Source organism: Crocuta crocuta, unplaced genomic scaffold (assembly GCF_008692635.1).
Source record: "Crocuta crocuta isolate KB4526 unplaced genomic scaffold, BGI_CrCroc_1.0 scaffold84, whole genome shotgun sequence".
Taxonomy (NCBI): domain Eukaryota; kingdom Metazoa; phylum Chordata; class Mammalia; order Carnivora; family Hyaenidae; genus Crocuta; species Crocuta crocuta.
Window position 1 is genome coordinate 3,503,358 of NW_027530213.1, and position 14,975 is coordinate 3,518,332.

Sequence of the window (14,975 nt, forward strand, 5' to 3'; positions counted from 1 at the left end):
TATGAACCCAAAGACAATGGAACAAATATAGATGTAAAAAATGTAAAATAAAGAGTTTCTCAGACATTGAAAAAGTGAATGAATTCATCACTAGGAGACCTGATCCACAAGAAATATTAAAGGAAGTCCTCCAGGAAGAAGAAAAGTAATACCAGATGGAAATCTGTGTCTACAGAGATAAAGAAAGAGTACTGGAAATACTACGTGTATTGATAAATATGAAAATGAGTTTTTTCCTCTATTCAGAAAATCACCTTAAGAGGTCACTTTTAGATCTTAAAAGTTTTTACCACCATAGAAAGAAAGAAGGATAGAAACGAACAAACAAAGGTGATGTGTTAACTAAACTATGTTGGTAATCACTTCACAATACATACATATATGAAATCATTACACTGTACAGGTTAAATTGACACAATGCCATATGTTGATTATATCCCATTAAAACCGGGACGGGGGGAAGAATCACTGAGATGCACATCGTTAACCATTAGGAAAATACAAATTAAAACCACAATGAGATACCATTTCGGACCCATTAGGATGGCTATAATAAAAAAGATGGCCAACAGCAAGTGCTGATCAGGATGTGGAGAAGCTGGAACATTTGTATGCAAAACGGTGCAGCCACCACTTGAGAAAATAGTCAGGCAGTTCCTCAAAAAGTTACCATATACCTGAGCAATTCCACTGCTAGGTATATGCTCAAGAGAAATGAAAACAAATGTCCACACAAAAAACTTGAACATGAATGTTCATTTCAGCATTATTCATAAAAGTCAAGAAGTGGAAACAGGCAAAATTTCCATCAACTGAAGAATGGATAAATAAAAGGTATATTCATACAAAGGAATATATTCGACAATAAAAAAAAGCAAGTTCAGGGTGCCTGGGTGGCTCAGTTAAACATCTGACTTCGGGTCAGGTCATGATCTCACAGTTTGTGGGTTCAAGCCCTGTGTCAGGCTCTGTGCTGCCAGCTCAGAGCCTGGAGCCTGCTTCAGATTCCGTGCCTTCCTCTCTCTCTGCCCCTCGCCTGCTCATACTCTGTGTCTCTCTCTCTCAAAAATAAACAAACATTAAAAAAATTTTTTTTAATATATGAAGTTTGTTTTGGGGATGAAGGAAATATTCCTAAATTGATTATGGTGATAGTTGCACAACTACATATACTAAAAACCATGGAATTATATATACTTTATAATTGTATATAAATTATACAATTATATAATTTGTACATTGTGTAAACTGTATAACATGTGAGTTGTATCTCAATAAAGTTTCTATTAAAAAGGTATTTATTTATTTATGTATTCATATATTTATTTATTTATTTATTTAAGTAGGCTTCATGCCTCGTATGGAGTCCAACATGGGCTTGAGCTCATGACTCTGAGATCAGGACCTGAGCTGAGATCAAGAGTCTGATGCTTGAGCCATACAGGTACCCTGAATAACTGACTTTCAAAAAAAATTTTTTTAACGTTTATTCATTTTTGAGAGACAGAGAGAGACAGACTGTGGGGTGGGGGAAGGGGCAGAGAGAGAGGGAGACACAGAATCCAAAGCAGGCTCCAGGCTCTGAGTTGTCAGCACAGAGCTCAATGTGGAGCTTGAACTCACAAACCATGAGATCATGATCTGAGCCACCCAGGAACCCCTAACTGACTGTTTAAAACAAAAATAATTGCAACATGCTATAGGGTTTATGATATAGGGTTTAAAATGTATAGCAATAATAACACAAAGGTCAGAAGGGGAGAAAGAAAGCATACTATTCTAAGATTCTTATGCTATAAGTAAACTGGCATAATTTACTTGAAGGAATAATATTATTATTAAATATACATAATATTACTTGATGGAAGTTAAAGGTGTAAATTATAAAGAAATCAACCACTAAAATTAAAAAAAGAGATAGCTAATAAACCAAAATGTTTAAACACAAAGTTATTAAAAAAGATGGCAATAAAAGGAAAATAGGAATATTGCAAACAGAAAACACACAGCAATATGGTAAATTTAAAATTAACTATATCAACAATTACATTAAATGCCAATGTTCAAACACCCCAAATAAAAGGCACAACCTATCAGTTGGCTACAAATGTAATGCTTGATTAGCTGTTTATAGGAAACCTAGTTTGAATATAAAGACACAAGTAAGTTAAAAGCAAAATGATAGGGAAAGATATACTTTTCCAACACTAACCAAAAGAAAGCTGGAGCACTTATATTGATATCAGATGATGTAGGTTTCAGATAAAAAAATATTACTGGAGATAAAAACTTGTCATTTCATAGTGATAAACAGTCAATTCATCAAGAGAACATATACTAAATATTTATGCACCTAATAACACATCTTCAAAATACACAAAGTAAAATCTGTTGTTAACTCCAAGAAGAGACAAATCCACAATTATAGTCAAAAGTTTCACACTGTAATTGGGATAATGAATTGACAGGAAATCAGGCAGTAGTGTATATAAGGCTTGGAAAATACTACCAACTAATTTCATTTGTTGATTGACACTTTACCTACCAACAGCAGAATATACATTCTGCATGTGGAACATTTGCCAAGACAGACTGTATTGTGGGTCAATAAAAACTCTTAATACCTTAAAAGGATTCAAATCATAGAAAGTTGATTTTCTGAGTCTTGGAATTAAATTAGAAATCAATAATAGAAAGATATCTTTTAAAAATTCAAATATTTGGAAACTAAATAATATATCTTTAAAGTAACCCATAGGTAAAACAGAAAATCAAAATCAAAATGAAAAAAAAATATTTTGAACTGAATCAAAATGAAAACACAACATTACATTGTAGGACTTAATGATGAATTCTACTGAATATTTATGAAAGAAACAGTGCCAATTCTACACAAAGTCTTTCTAAAAATCAAAGGGAAAATACTTTTGAACTCATTATACAGGGCCAAAAATCATCCCATTATCACAACCAAGGAAAGACATTACCAAAAAAGATATTATAAATTAATATTCCTCATGATCATAGATTAAAAAATTGTAACAAATTAGAAATTGAATTCAACAATAATACAAAAAGGATGACTAAATGAAATTTATGCCAGGAAAATAAGATTTACTGAACATTTATAATCTCTAAGCAATATAAATTACCATATTAACAGACTGAGAAAAGAACATCATCAAAATTGATGCAGAACATTTGACAAATCCAACACTGATTTCTTCAATTTTAAATTGAAGTATAACTGACATATAATATCCTATTAATTGTAGGTGTACATCATAGTGATTAAATATTTTTATATCTTAATAAAATGATCCCTATGATAAATCTTGTTACCATCTGTCACTATATAAAGTCATATTATAATATTATCGACTATATTCCCTATGCTGTACATTACATCCTCATGACTTATTTATTTATAACTGGAAGATTTTACCTATTAATCTCCTTCTGGAAGATTTTACCTATTAGTCTCCTTCACATATTTTGCCCACCCACCAACACCTCTCTCCTCTGGTAACCAAAGGTTTATTTCCTGTATCTATGAGTCTGTTTCTGTTTTGTTTGTTAATTTGTTTTTGTAGATTCCATATATAAGTGAAATCATATAGTGTTTGTCTCAAAGCTTATTTGTTTGTATTTGAGAGAGACAGAGACAGCATGAATGGGAAAGGAGCAGAGAGAGAAGGAGAGAGAGAATTCTAAGCAGCCTCCACACAGGACTCGATCTCATGAAGCCATGAGATCATGACCTGAGCTGAAACCAAGAGTCAGACAATTAACTGACTGAACCACCAAGGCACCCCCAAATAGTATTTGTCTTTTTGTCTGAATTCCTTCACTTAGTATAGTACCCTCTGGGTCCATTCATGTTGTCACAAAGGCAAAATTTCATTCTTTTTTATGGCTGAGTATATTCCATTGTGTGTATATATATACCACATCTGTATTCATTCATCCATTAGTGGACACTTAGGTTGCTTCCATAGCTTGGCTATTGTAAAGAATGCTGCAATGAACATAAGGGAGTATATATCTCTTCATGTTGCTGTTTTCATTTTCTTCAGATAAATACCCAGAAGTGGAATTGCTGGATCATATGGTCGTTCTATTTTTAATTTTTTGAGGAACTTCCATACTGTTTTCCATAGTGGTTGCACCAATTTACATTCCCACCAACAGTCTCTCTTTCTCTTCATTCTCCAACACTTAGTTTTTGTCTTTTTGATAATAGCCAATCTGACAGGTGTAGGGTGATATCTCACTGTAGCTTCCTTTGATTTGCATTTGCCTGATGATTGGTGATGAGTATCTTTATATGTTCGGTGGCCATCTGTATGTATTCTTGGGGGAAAAAAGTCTATTCAAGTAGTCCATTTTTAATCTTTTTAAATTTAAGTTGTGTGAATTCATTATATATTTTGGAGATTAATCCCTTATCAGATGTATGATTTGCAAATATCCTCTCCTATTCAGTAGGTTGCCTTTTCATTTTGTTGATGGTTTCCTTTGTTGTGCGAAATATTTTTAGTTTGGAAAATAAAAAAACTTTTTTGTTTGAAGTAATCCCATTTGTTTTAGTTTTTGTTTCCCTTGCCTGAGGAGACTAGACCAGAAAAATATTGCTAAGACTGATGTCAAAGAGCTCACTGCTTATGTTTCCTTCTAGGAGTTTTATGGGTTAGCGCAAGTCTTTAATCCATTTTGAATTTATTTTTGTATATGGTAGAAGATAGTGGTCCGATTTCATTCTTTTGCATGTATCTGTCCTGTTTCCCCAACGCCATTTATTGAGGAGACTATCTTCTCAAGACTGTATATTCTTGCCTTCTTTGTCATAAATTAATTGACCATACAGACATACAAGGTTTTTTTCTGGGCTCTCTTTTCTATTCTATTGATCTATCTATCTATTTTCATGCCAGTACCTTACTGATTTGATTACTACAGCTTTACAGTATAGTTTGATGTCAGGGAGCAGAACAGCTCCAGCTTTGTCCTTCCTTCTCAAGACTGCTTTGGCTATTCAGGGTCTTTTGAGGTTCCATATATATTTTAGGATTCTTTCCTCTACTTCTGTAAAAAATGCCATTGGTATATTGATGGGGATTGCGTTGAATCTGTAGATTTCTTTGGATAGCATGGATATTAATATTAACATTAATCCTTCCAATCTTTCATTATTATTTTCAATTTACATCCAAGTTGCCGTAATGCAACTTTCTTCAATGCAATACAGTTGTCAATCACAACAAAACGGGGGCATCCCAGGAGAAAAGATTTCAAACCTCCGGCTTTTTCTAGTATTTGTTGAGTTTCTTCTGGGAAGAATTCATATTCTTCAGAGAACATTTTATTACTCATGTCCAAGGGACCATGCTCCTCCAACAACTGAGAGAAATAACTTGGTGGAGTCTTTAGGGTTTCCTACATATAGTATTATGTCATCTGCAAATAGTGAGTTTTACTTCTCACTATGCCTTTTATTTCTTTTTCTTGGCTAACTGCTATGGCTAGGATTTCCAATACTCTATTAAATAGAAGAGAAAAGAGTGGGCAAGCTTGTCTTGTTCCTGGTCTTAGAAGAAAATCTTTCCATTTTTACCCATTAACTATGTTAGCTGTGGGTTTGTCATATTTTGCCTTCATTAGGTTAAGATACGTTCCTTCTATAATTACTTTATTCAAGTTTTATCATAAGTCGATGTTCAATTTTGTCAAATACTTTTTCTGCATCTATTGAGATACCATACGATTTTGATCTTTCATATTGCTAATATGGTGTATCATATTGATTGATTTGTAGATTGGACCATCGTTGCATGCCTGAAATAAATCCCATTTAATCATGGTGCATGATCCTTTTAATGTATTGCTGAGTTTGGTTTACTAATATTTTACTGAGGATTTTTGCATCTATCTTCATCAGGGATATTGGCCTGCAATTTTCTTTTTGTGTGTTTGTCTACTTTTGGTATTTCTTATTTCTGAGTTTTTAAAAACTCAGTAAACTAGGAATATAAATGAACTTAATCAATCTAATAAAGGATATCTTTAAAAAACAATAAATAAAGGATATCTATGAAAAAACTACAGTTAACATAACTAGTGGTAATATACTGTTTTCAGCATAAGATGAAGAACAGGTAACGTTTCCTATCACCATTTTAAAAATTTTATTTATTTTCACAAATGTTAGTTTTTTAAAATTAAAAAAAATTTTTTTTTTGCCCTGTGCCCAATCTTAAATTTATTTATTTATTTTTAAATTTACATCCAAGTTAGTTAGCATACAGTGCAACAATGATTTCAGGAGTAGATTCCTTAATGCTCCTTACCCATTGAGCCCATCTCCCCTCCCACAACCCCTCCAGCAACCCTCTGTTCTTTATATTTAAGAGTCTCTTATGTTTTGTCCCCCTCTCTGTTTTTATATTATCTTGCTTCCCTTTCCTTATGCTCATCTGTTTTGGATCTTAAATTCCTCATATGAGTGAAGTCAGATGATATTTGGCTTTCTCTGACTAATTTCACTTAGTATAATATCCTTTAGTTCCACCCATATAGTTGCAAATAGCAAGATTTCATTCTTTTTGATTGCCGAGTAGTACTCCACACACACACACACACACACACACACACACACACACACACACACACACCACATCTTCTTTATCCATTCATCCATCAATGAACATTTGGCTTCTTTCTATACTTCGGCTATTGTCAATAGCGCTGCTATAAACACTGGGGTGTACATGCCCCTTTGAAACAGCACACCTGTATCCCTTGGATAAATACCTGGTAGTACAATTGCTGGGTCGTAGGATAGTTCTATTTTTAATTTTTTGAGGAACCTCCATACTGTTTTCCAGAGTGGCTGAACCAGTTTGCATTCCCACCAGCAGTGCAAAAGAGATCCTCTTTCTCCTCGCCAACATCTGTTGTTGCCTGAGTTGTTAATGTTAGCCACTGACAGGTGCGAGGTGGTATCTCATTGGTGGTTTTGATTTAATTTTCCTGATGATGAGTGATACTGAGCTTCTTTTCATGTGTCTATTAGACACTTTTTTGGAGAAGTGTCTATTCATGTCTTTTGCCCATTTCTTCACTGGATTTCTTTGGGGGGGGGTGTTGAATTTGATAAGTTCTTTATAGATCTTAGATACTAACCATTTATCTGATATGTGATTTGTAAATATCTTCTACCATTCCATTGGTTGCCCTTTAGTTTTGCTGATTGTTTCCTTTGCTGTGCACAAGCTTTTTATTTTGATGAGATCCTAATAATTCATTTTTGCTTTTGTTTCCCTTGTCTCCAGAGGTGTGCTGAGTAAGGAGTTGCTGTGGCTATTCATTTATTTTTGAGAGAGAGAGAGAATGAGTGGGGGAGGGACAGAGAGAGACAAACAGAATCTAAAGCAAGCTCCAAGCTGTCAGTACAGAGCCTGACATGGGGCTGGAACCCACGAACTGTGAGATCATGACTTGAGCTGAAGTTAGACACTTAGCCAACTGAGCCGGGCACCCCGGTTCTTACCACTTCTTCAGCATTGTGCTTTAGTCCACTGTGTACAGTTCCTAAGACAAAACATAAAAGAAATCCAGAGTAGAAGGGAAGAATTAAAATTGTCTTTATTCTCTCATGATATGATTATCTATGAAAATTCTTGAGTATATAAAAAAAAAAGCTACTAAAATAAGTGGGTTTAGCAAGTTTGCACAATGTAAAATAGATATGCAGATGTCACTTGTATTTCAATGTGCTAGTTATAAACAGAAATTGAAATAAAAAATCATTACCAACAGCATCAAAAATAGAAAATATTTGCATAAACATTACATAATATGTGCAAGATTTCTACACTGAAAACTGTAAAACATTCCTGAGAGAAATTAAAGAAGACTGAAGTAAATAAAGAGATGTACCATGTTCGTGGAGTGGAATAATCAATATTGTGAAGATGTCAAGTCTCCCTATATTGATATTATGGCTTTAATGCAATCTATGACAAAATCGAGCAGGATATTTTTGTAAAAATTAACAAATTGATCCTAAAAAGAGTTGTAAATCAAGTAAGAGAAAAATATGCATTGGGTAAGGTGCGAGTCCAATCCAAGATAGCAATAAAGGTAATTCTAGGATCAAAGCTGGACAAGAGACTGAGAAAATAGGCTAAAGTTGTATAATGGAAGAAGAGAGGAGCAAAGAAAGAGTGAAAGAGAGGCAACCAAAAATTTCAAAAAAAAAAAAAAAAAGCCTATTTAGAACAGAAGTCAGTGAGCTCCAAGAAAAACAGAGTGGGCTCCCACCCACAGATAAGATGAGAATAGAATAGGAAGATATTGGGGATTCAGTGAAGTTCTTCTCCCAACAACATGAGTAGCACAAAGGTTGTAGCATTATAACCATGGAGAAAGCCATGTAACCATGGGATACTACTTATGTGGCCTCATGAGGTAATACGAAGGGGACCCTCCACTGAAGCTGTATGTGGGTGCATGCAGCAGGTGATCTGGGATTTCCAGGGGTTTTGTAGTCTACATGGTTGGAGAAGGGTTTGTAGGAGTGTGGGAAGCTGGAGGGGAAGTGGTCAGTAGATGAATGTCTTGAGCAGTGTCTTGGCCTAGGAGGTACAAATCCTGACTCAGGCACTTTCAGTCTTGTGACCTTGGTGAAGCTATCCAACTCTATAGATTTGTTTCCTCTTCTGTACAATGGGGATAAAAGTGAGCTCTACTTTGTAGGGTACTTAGAGAAATTAAATGCTGTGATGTTTGTGATCAGTGCAGTAGCCAGAATATTTTACTGTACTCAGGAAATAGTCATTTGTAAAAGGAATGTTGGGAGACAGTGGAGGGCAAAGTCCGTGTTGGGGGTTGTGAGGAAGGGGAGAATTTGGAGAATCACAGCCCATTTGTGGTGTGTGGCTCTTATTCTGTGGCTTCAGTGGCTTTAATAAATGTTGATCAAGCAGCTACTATGTACATGGCACACTCGTTTAATCCTGGTTTTCTGAGGTTAAAGGTTCCAAGAGGTTAAATAATTTACAAAGGCCACACTGCTAGACACATTCAGGGAGCAGGGTGGCAGGTGGGAGGTCTGGGTGTCTTCGCCTGCAGCAGAAGCACTGGAAGGAAGCTGGTGGCTGTAGGTCAGGGGCTGGTTCGGGCTACAGGAAGACAAGGTGTGAGAAGTGAGAAGGACGCTGATGACCTGGGGAGGGGGCTGGTGCTGAATGAACAGGCTCGGGCTCAGGATACGTGAGCCCACTGGTATGCCCACAGCTCTGCTGGACAGATCCACTGAAGGTCTGTGGGGCATGATTGGGTGCAGAATTTCAAGTGATTAGAGAAGTGGCAGGGGGCGGGGGGAAGGTTGGGGGCAGGGTGCTAAGGATGGAAGCAGATGCTCATTTAGGAGGCTGATAAAATACACTTGAAATTCTATCAGAAATGTCTGCTGGATTGGAAGAACAAATACTGTTAACATGTCGATACTACCCAAAGCCATTTATACATTTAATGCAATCTCTAGCAAAATACCACCAGCATTTTTCACAGAGCTAGAACAAACAACCTTAAAATCTGTATGGAACCACAAAAGACCCTGAATAGCCAAAGCAATCCTGAAAAAGAAAACCAAAGCTGGAGGCATCACAATCTGACTTCAAGCTATATTACAAAATCGTAGTGATCAAGACGGTATGGTACTGGCACAAAATCAGACACATAGATCAATGGAACAGAATAGAAAACCCATAAATTGACCCACAACTATACGGTCAACTAATCTTTGACAAAGCAGGAAAGCATATCCAATGGAAAAAAGACAGTCTCTTCAACAAATGATGTTGGGGAAACCAGACAACAACTTGTAAGAGTGAAACTGGACCACTTTCTCACACCGTGCACACAAATAAACTCAAAATGGATGAAAGACCTAAATGTGAGATAGGAAACCAACAAAATCCTAGAGGAGAACACAGGCAGCAAATTCTTTGACCTCAGCCAGATCAACTTCTTACTAGACATGTCTCCAGAGGCAAGGGAAACAAAAGCAAAAATGAATTATTGGAACCTCATCAAGATAAAGAGTTTCTGCACAACAAAGGAAACAATCAGCAAAACGAAGGGGCAACCTATGGAATGAGAGAAGATATTTACAAATAACATATCTGATAAAGGGTCAGTCCAAAATCTATAAAGAACTGATATAACCCAACACCCAAAAAATGAGTAATTCAGTGAAGAAATGGACAGAAGATATGAATAGACCTTTTTCCAAAGAAGATATAGATGGCTAACAGACACATGAAAAGATGTTCAACATCTCTCATCATCAGAGAAATACAAATCAAAACCACAATAAGATACCACCTCACACCTGTCAGAATGGCTACAATTAACAACACAGGAAACAAGAGATGTTGGTGAGGATGTGGAGAAGGGGGGACCCTCTTACACTGCGGGTGGGAATGCAAACTGTTGCAGCCCCTCCGGAAAACAGTATGGAGGTTCCTCAAAGAGTTAAAAATAGAATTACCCTACCATCAGCAATTGCACTACTAGGTATTTGTCCAAAGGATACAAAAATACTAATTCAAATGACCACATGCACTCTGATGCTCATAGCAGTACTATCAACAATAGCCAAATTAGGGAAAGAGCCCAATGTCCATTGACTGATGAATGGATAAAGAAGATGTGGTACACACACACACACACACACTGGAATATTACTCAGCCATCAAAAAGAATGAAATCTTGCCATTTGCAACAAAGTGGATGGAGACAGAATGTTATGCTAAGCAAAACAAGTCAGAGAAAGACAGGTATCATATAATTTCACTCGTATGTGGAATTTAAGAAACGAAACAGGTGAACATATGGGAAGGAGGTAAAAAGAGAGGGAAATAAACTACAAGAATCTCTTAATGATAGAGAACAAACAGGGTTGATGGACGGGAGGTGGGGGGGGATGGGCTAAATGGGTGATGGGCATTAAGGAGGGCGCTTGTTGGGATGANGAGGGCCGCCTGCCGCCTGCCTCAGAACCAGCCCTTGCTAGTCCAAGCCTACATTTAGGACTAACATTTAACCAGGGCCCGTCAGCAAGCTGTACTGCCTGCTAGACGTTCAAATGCCTCCGCGTCAGTGGTCTCAAGCCCCAGCCCCAGCCCCGACCCATGCCCCCCAGGGCCCCGTCTCTGCCCTGAGACCCCCCTGCCTCTGCACAGTCCACAGAACGAGGGGTAACACTGACCTCTTCGCTTTCCTTAAACACCCAGCAGGCCCTCCCTCGGTCAGCTTCGCTCTTGCCTTTGCTCCGCCTGCTCTGTCCGGCCCTTCTCCCTTTCGTTCACAGGTCTTTTGCATGTGCTCAAATGTTACCTTCCCCGGCCCAGTGTTTGTGAGCCCTGCCCTCCCACACCCACTTCCTCCCCCCTTTCCCAGCTCTACTCTTCTCTGGATTACCACTGACATACCATATATTTTACTGTCGTAGTTGATGCCAGTCTCCTCTACTAGAATGTCAAAAACTTGAGATCAGGCCTCTGGTGTCGTCTGTTCCCTGTAGTATCTCCCACACTCACAACAATGCCTGCAAATGCTAGGCACTACTCCATGAAGATCTGATGAACGACTGAGTGAACAAATGAATAGTGGATGTGCTGCAGTTCCGGAGCTCATCAAAGTGACCAAGGCCACGTGGCGTACTCCCAGAAAGCACAGCCACAATGCATAGAACATTCCTGGGAGAAGTCAAGGTGGAAGGGCAGACAAGGCCCTTGTCTTCCAGGACGGGTCCCTAGGGGGACGAGGATGGGGGAAGGATGGAGACATAGGCTCCGCAGTCCCACAAAGGCCCGGGAAGCGGGGCTTGACGGCCATGTCTCTCCCAGGGAAGGCTTGTAGCAAGTGCTGGGCCCTGGCTTCCAAAGGTCCGGCCAATTTAGAGGTTGTGGTAGTTTGGAAACTGGAAGCAAAAGCACCGTAGCCCCCAGCGAGGCCCCCACCAACGCCGGAGCCCTGCTTGCCGCGGGGGCGGCAGCCAGCGTCTGGAGGCACAATGTCGATCTGTTCGATTGCTTTCTTTTTTCGGAGGCTGCTGGCTCACCCCGCTGGAATGGGGTGGCACTTCAGGACACGGAGCTTGGAGCCGGTGGCAGATTTCTTGGAACTGGTAGCAGGGAGATCTAAATTAAGACCTTTATATCACACCAAATAAATAGAAGCTGAAATAGAGGGCTGAAGGAATTAGGCAAAATGCCTTTATACATAACTTTTGAAAAATGGAAGAGTGGGGGGGGGGTAGTTAGAAAACAGAATGGTATTTATTCACTGCGTCCCAAGGTATTTGCTGAAAACAATGACATCTCTGTTTGACACAAAAGCACATGCTAGAAAGAGCCAGCCTTTCTCTTTGAAGTGTCGTGCCACAGAAGCCTGGGTAATAAATACCAACCGCTTTGTTGGGAGGGCTCTCGTGGCAAGATTGAGGGCTGGCCCAATTTCAGGCTGCCTCCTGACTCCAGGGAGGGAAGAGGAGTCCGTCGCCTCTGGCGTGGGGTCGTCTGCGTGGTTCTCTCTTGTTTGGCACCCCGACGGACACCTGCTTTGGCTTTACCTGCGAGCTCCTGAGGCAGGAAAGGTGTCCTTCTTTGCTTTTTCCGCAGAGGACCTGCAGTGTCAGGTGCGATGGGGGAAGTGGCTGCCGGGAGGTGCTGAGAACTCGGCTCGGTCTCCGGACCAGCGCACCCCAGCCACCGTGGCAAGCAGTCTTCTCTCCAGGATGGCAGTGAGAGGGGAGCAGACCCAGGGCGGGCAGACAGGAGGCATCCTGGGCGGCGAGGGTGAGGACCCTCGCCAGGTAAGAGCCGTGAGAAGGGGCTCATTCAGCAGAAATCATCTCGAAGGGCTTGTGTTAAAATCCCAAAATCGCTGTGTCAAATGCGAAATGAGAAAGGCATAAATGGCACCTTCAATGCCATCAGACCATCTATCTGTTTCTACCACAGACAGAACTGCCTTCAGGGCTTCAGAGCTGGAGGGCAGCAGAGAGGGGAAGCCTCGATATGTCGCATTTGCCAATTTCTATGGTGTGAATACTCCCAGCATTGAAGAGTTGGAAGAGGTGCCTAGAATCCCACTCTACATCTGTATTCCCACCATACAGATACTATATACATCAGTGACCCCAAGAGCATAACGATAAACTGTAGCAATCAGGAAGGAATTACCTTAGCTATTTATAGAATTTAATTATAAGGCTATACATTCAATTTTCAACAATGGTTGTGCTGAACAGCCGGCTCACAAAATTCCTGAATGTGAACAATTGGCGCTTGCTACTGGGGCCAGTGTAAGCCAGTCCCCACATCCCAGACCTCCCCGGGCCAAGGAGGATGGCTCAACTGGTCCTCGCAAAGAGAATGGTCTCACTCGCCAGTCCCGGTGAACTCCAAGATAACTTGTACTACTTTCCTAGCAACGTGTGCTCTTTGGCCTTTTTTCTCTTGATTCAGCAGCAGTTACAAGTTTGGCATTAGGCTCACACTTTACTATGCTGCAGAGCAGCTTTCTGAGGAACTGCTGGCCGGCTGAGGTCATGGCTGGGAGGCTGCAGGGGCAGGCAACCCAGGAAAGGTTGTTCTGTTCTGTGCTGGGGCGTATGGGTCAGCACTGACTCCTGGTGGGAATGTAGTCTAACACGAGGGCCGTGTGTACAGGTGCGTGGTGAGCCTTTCCAGGAACTCTGACCACAAACCACAGTAATCACTATAGTTCCTGAGCCCAGGCTTATTTTGTTTTTGTCTTGTTTTTGTTCTTGTTTAGTCTTGTTGAAAAGCGCTGCATAAGAGTACACAAATTTTAAATTTATTGCTCCATGAATTCTGCAAATGATATATTCAGGTAAGGGTCATACTCTGCTGAAGATACACACTTCCAGAGGTCTGGTGGACCATCTTGTGCTCATTCCGTCAGCAGCATCACCTCGGAGGTAACCAGGACTCTGACCTCTCTCACTTTGGTTTCTTGTTCTTGAAATTCACACATCGGACTTTAGCTGCTCTTGCTCAGTATCATTTGTGAGAGTCGCCAGTGTTGTTGTGTATAGTGATAGCTCCCTTCATTTCATTTCTGAGATGTTAATCCATTGTATAGACATACCACAATTTGCCCATTCTGTTCATGGACCTTGGGGTTGTTTCTAGTTTGAGAGTATTATGAACAAAACTAGTATAAAAATACTTGTACTACTGCATGCATTTCTGTGTTATGTGTGGGATCATGTCAAAGGGTTTGACTGTAGTGTTGGCTTTGGTAAATACCGCTATCATGGTTGTACCCATTTACTCCCAACTGCAGTGTAGGAGAGTTCTAGTTGCTCCACATCTTTACCAACGCTTGGTAGTGTCAGCCCTCTTTTTAGGTTGGCCATCTTGGTGGATTACCTAGCAGCATCTCATTCTGGTTTTTGCATTTCCTGATGGATACTGAATAAATTTGGCTATTAAAATGCATTAACAAATCCTGGATATTTGTGAAGTGACCAAATTATTTGCTCATTTCTAAATGTACAGTCTTTTTATTGATATATAACATTTACATATTCTGGGTCCTTTGTTGGATATTTTCTGCTTCATGGCTTGACTTCTCACTCAATAATTTGATGAGTTAATTGTAATGACATCGATTTATATTTTTATTCTTACGGTGGCTTTTTAAAAATTTTTATTTTTGAGAGAGACAGGGTACAAGGAGCAGGGGAGAGGCAGAGAGGAGGACAGGGGATCTAAAGCGAGCTCTGTGCTGACAGCAACGAGCTGGATGCAGGACTCGAACTCACAAATCGTGACATCATGACCTAAGCTGAAGTCTGATGCTTAACCTACTGAGCCACCCAGGTGCCCCCCTTATGGTATTTTTTGTGTCCTAATAAATTTTTGCCTATTCCAGGG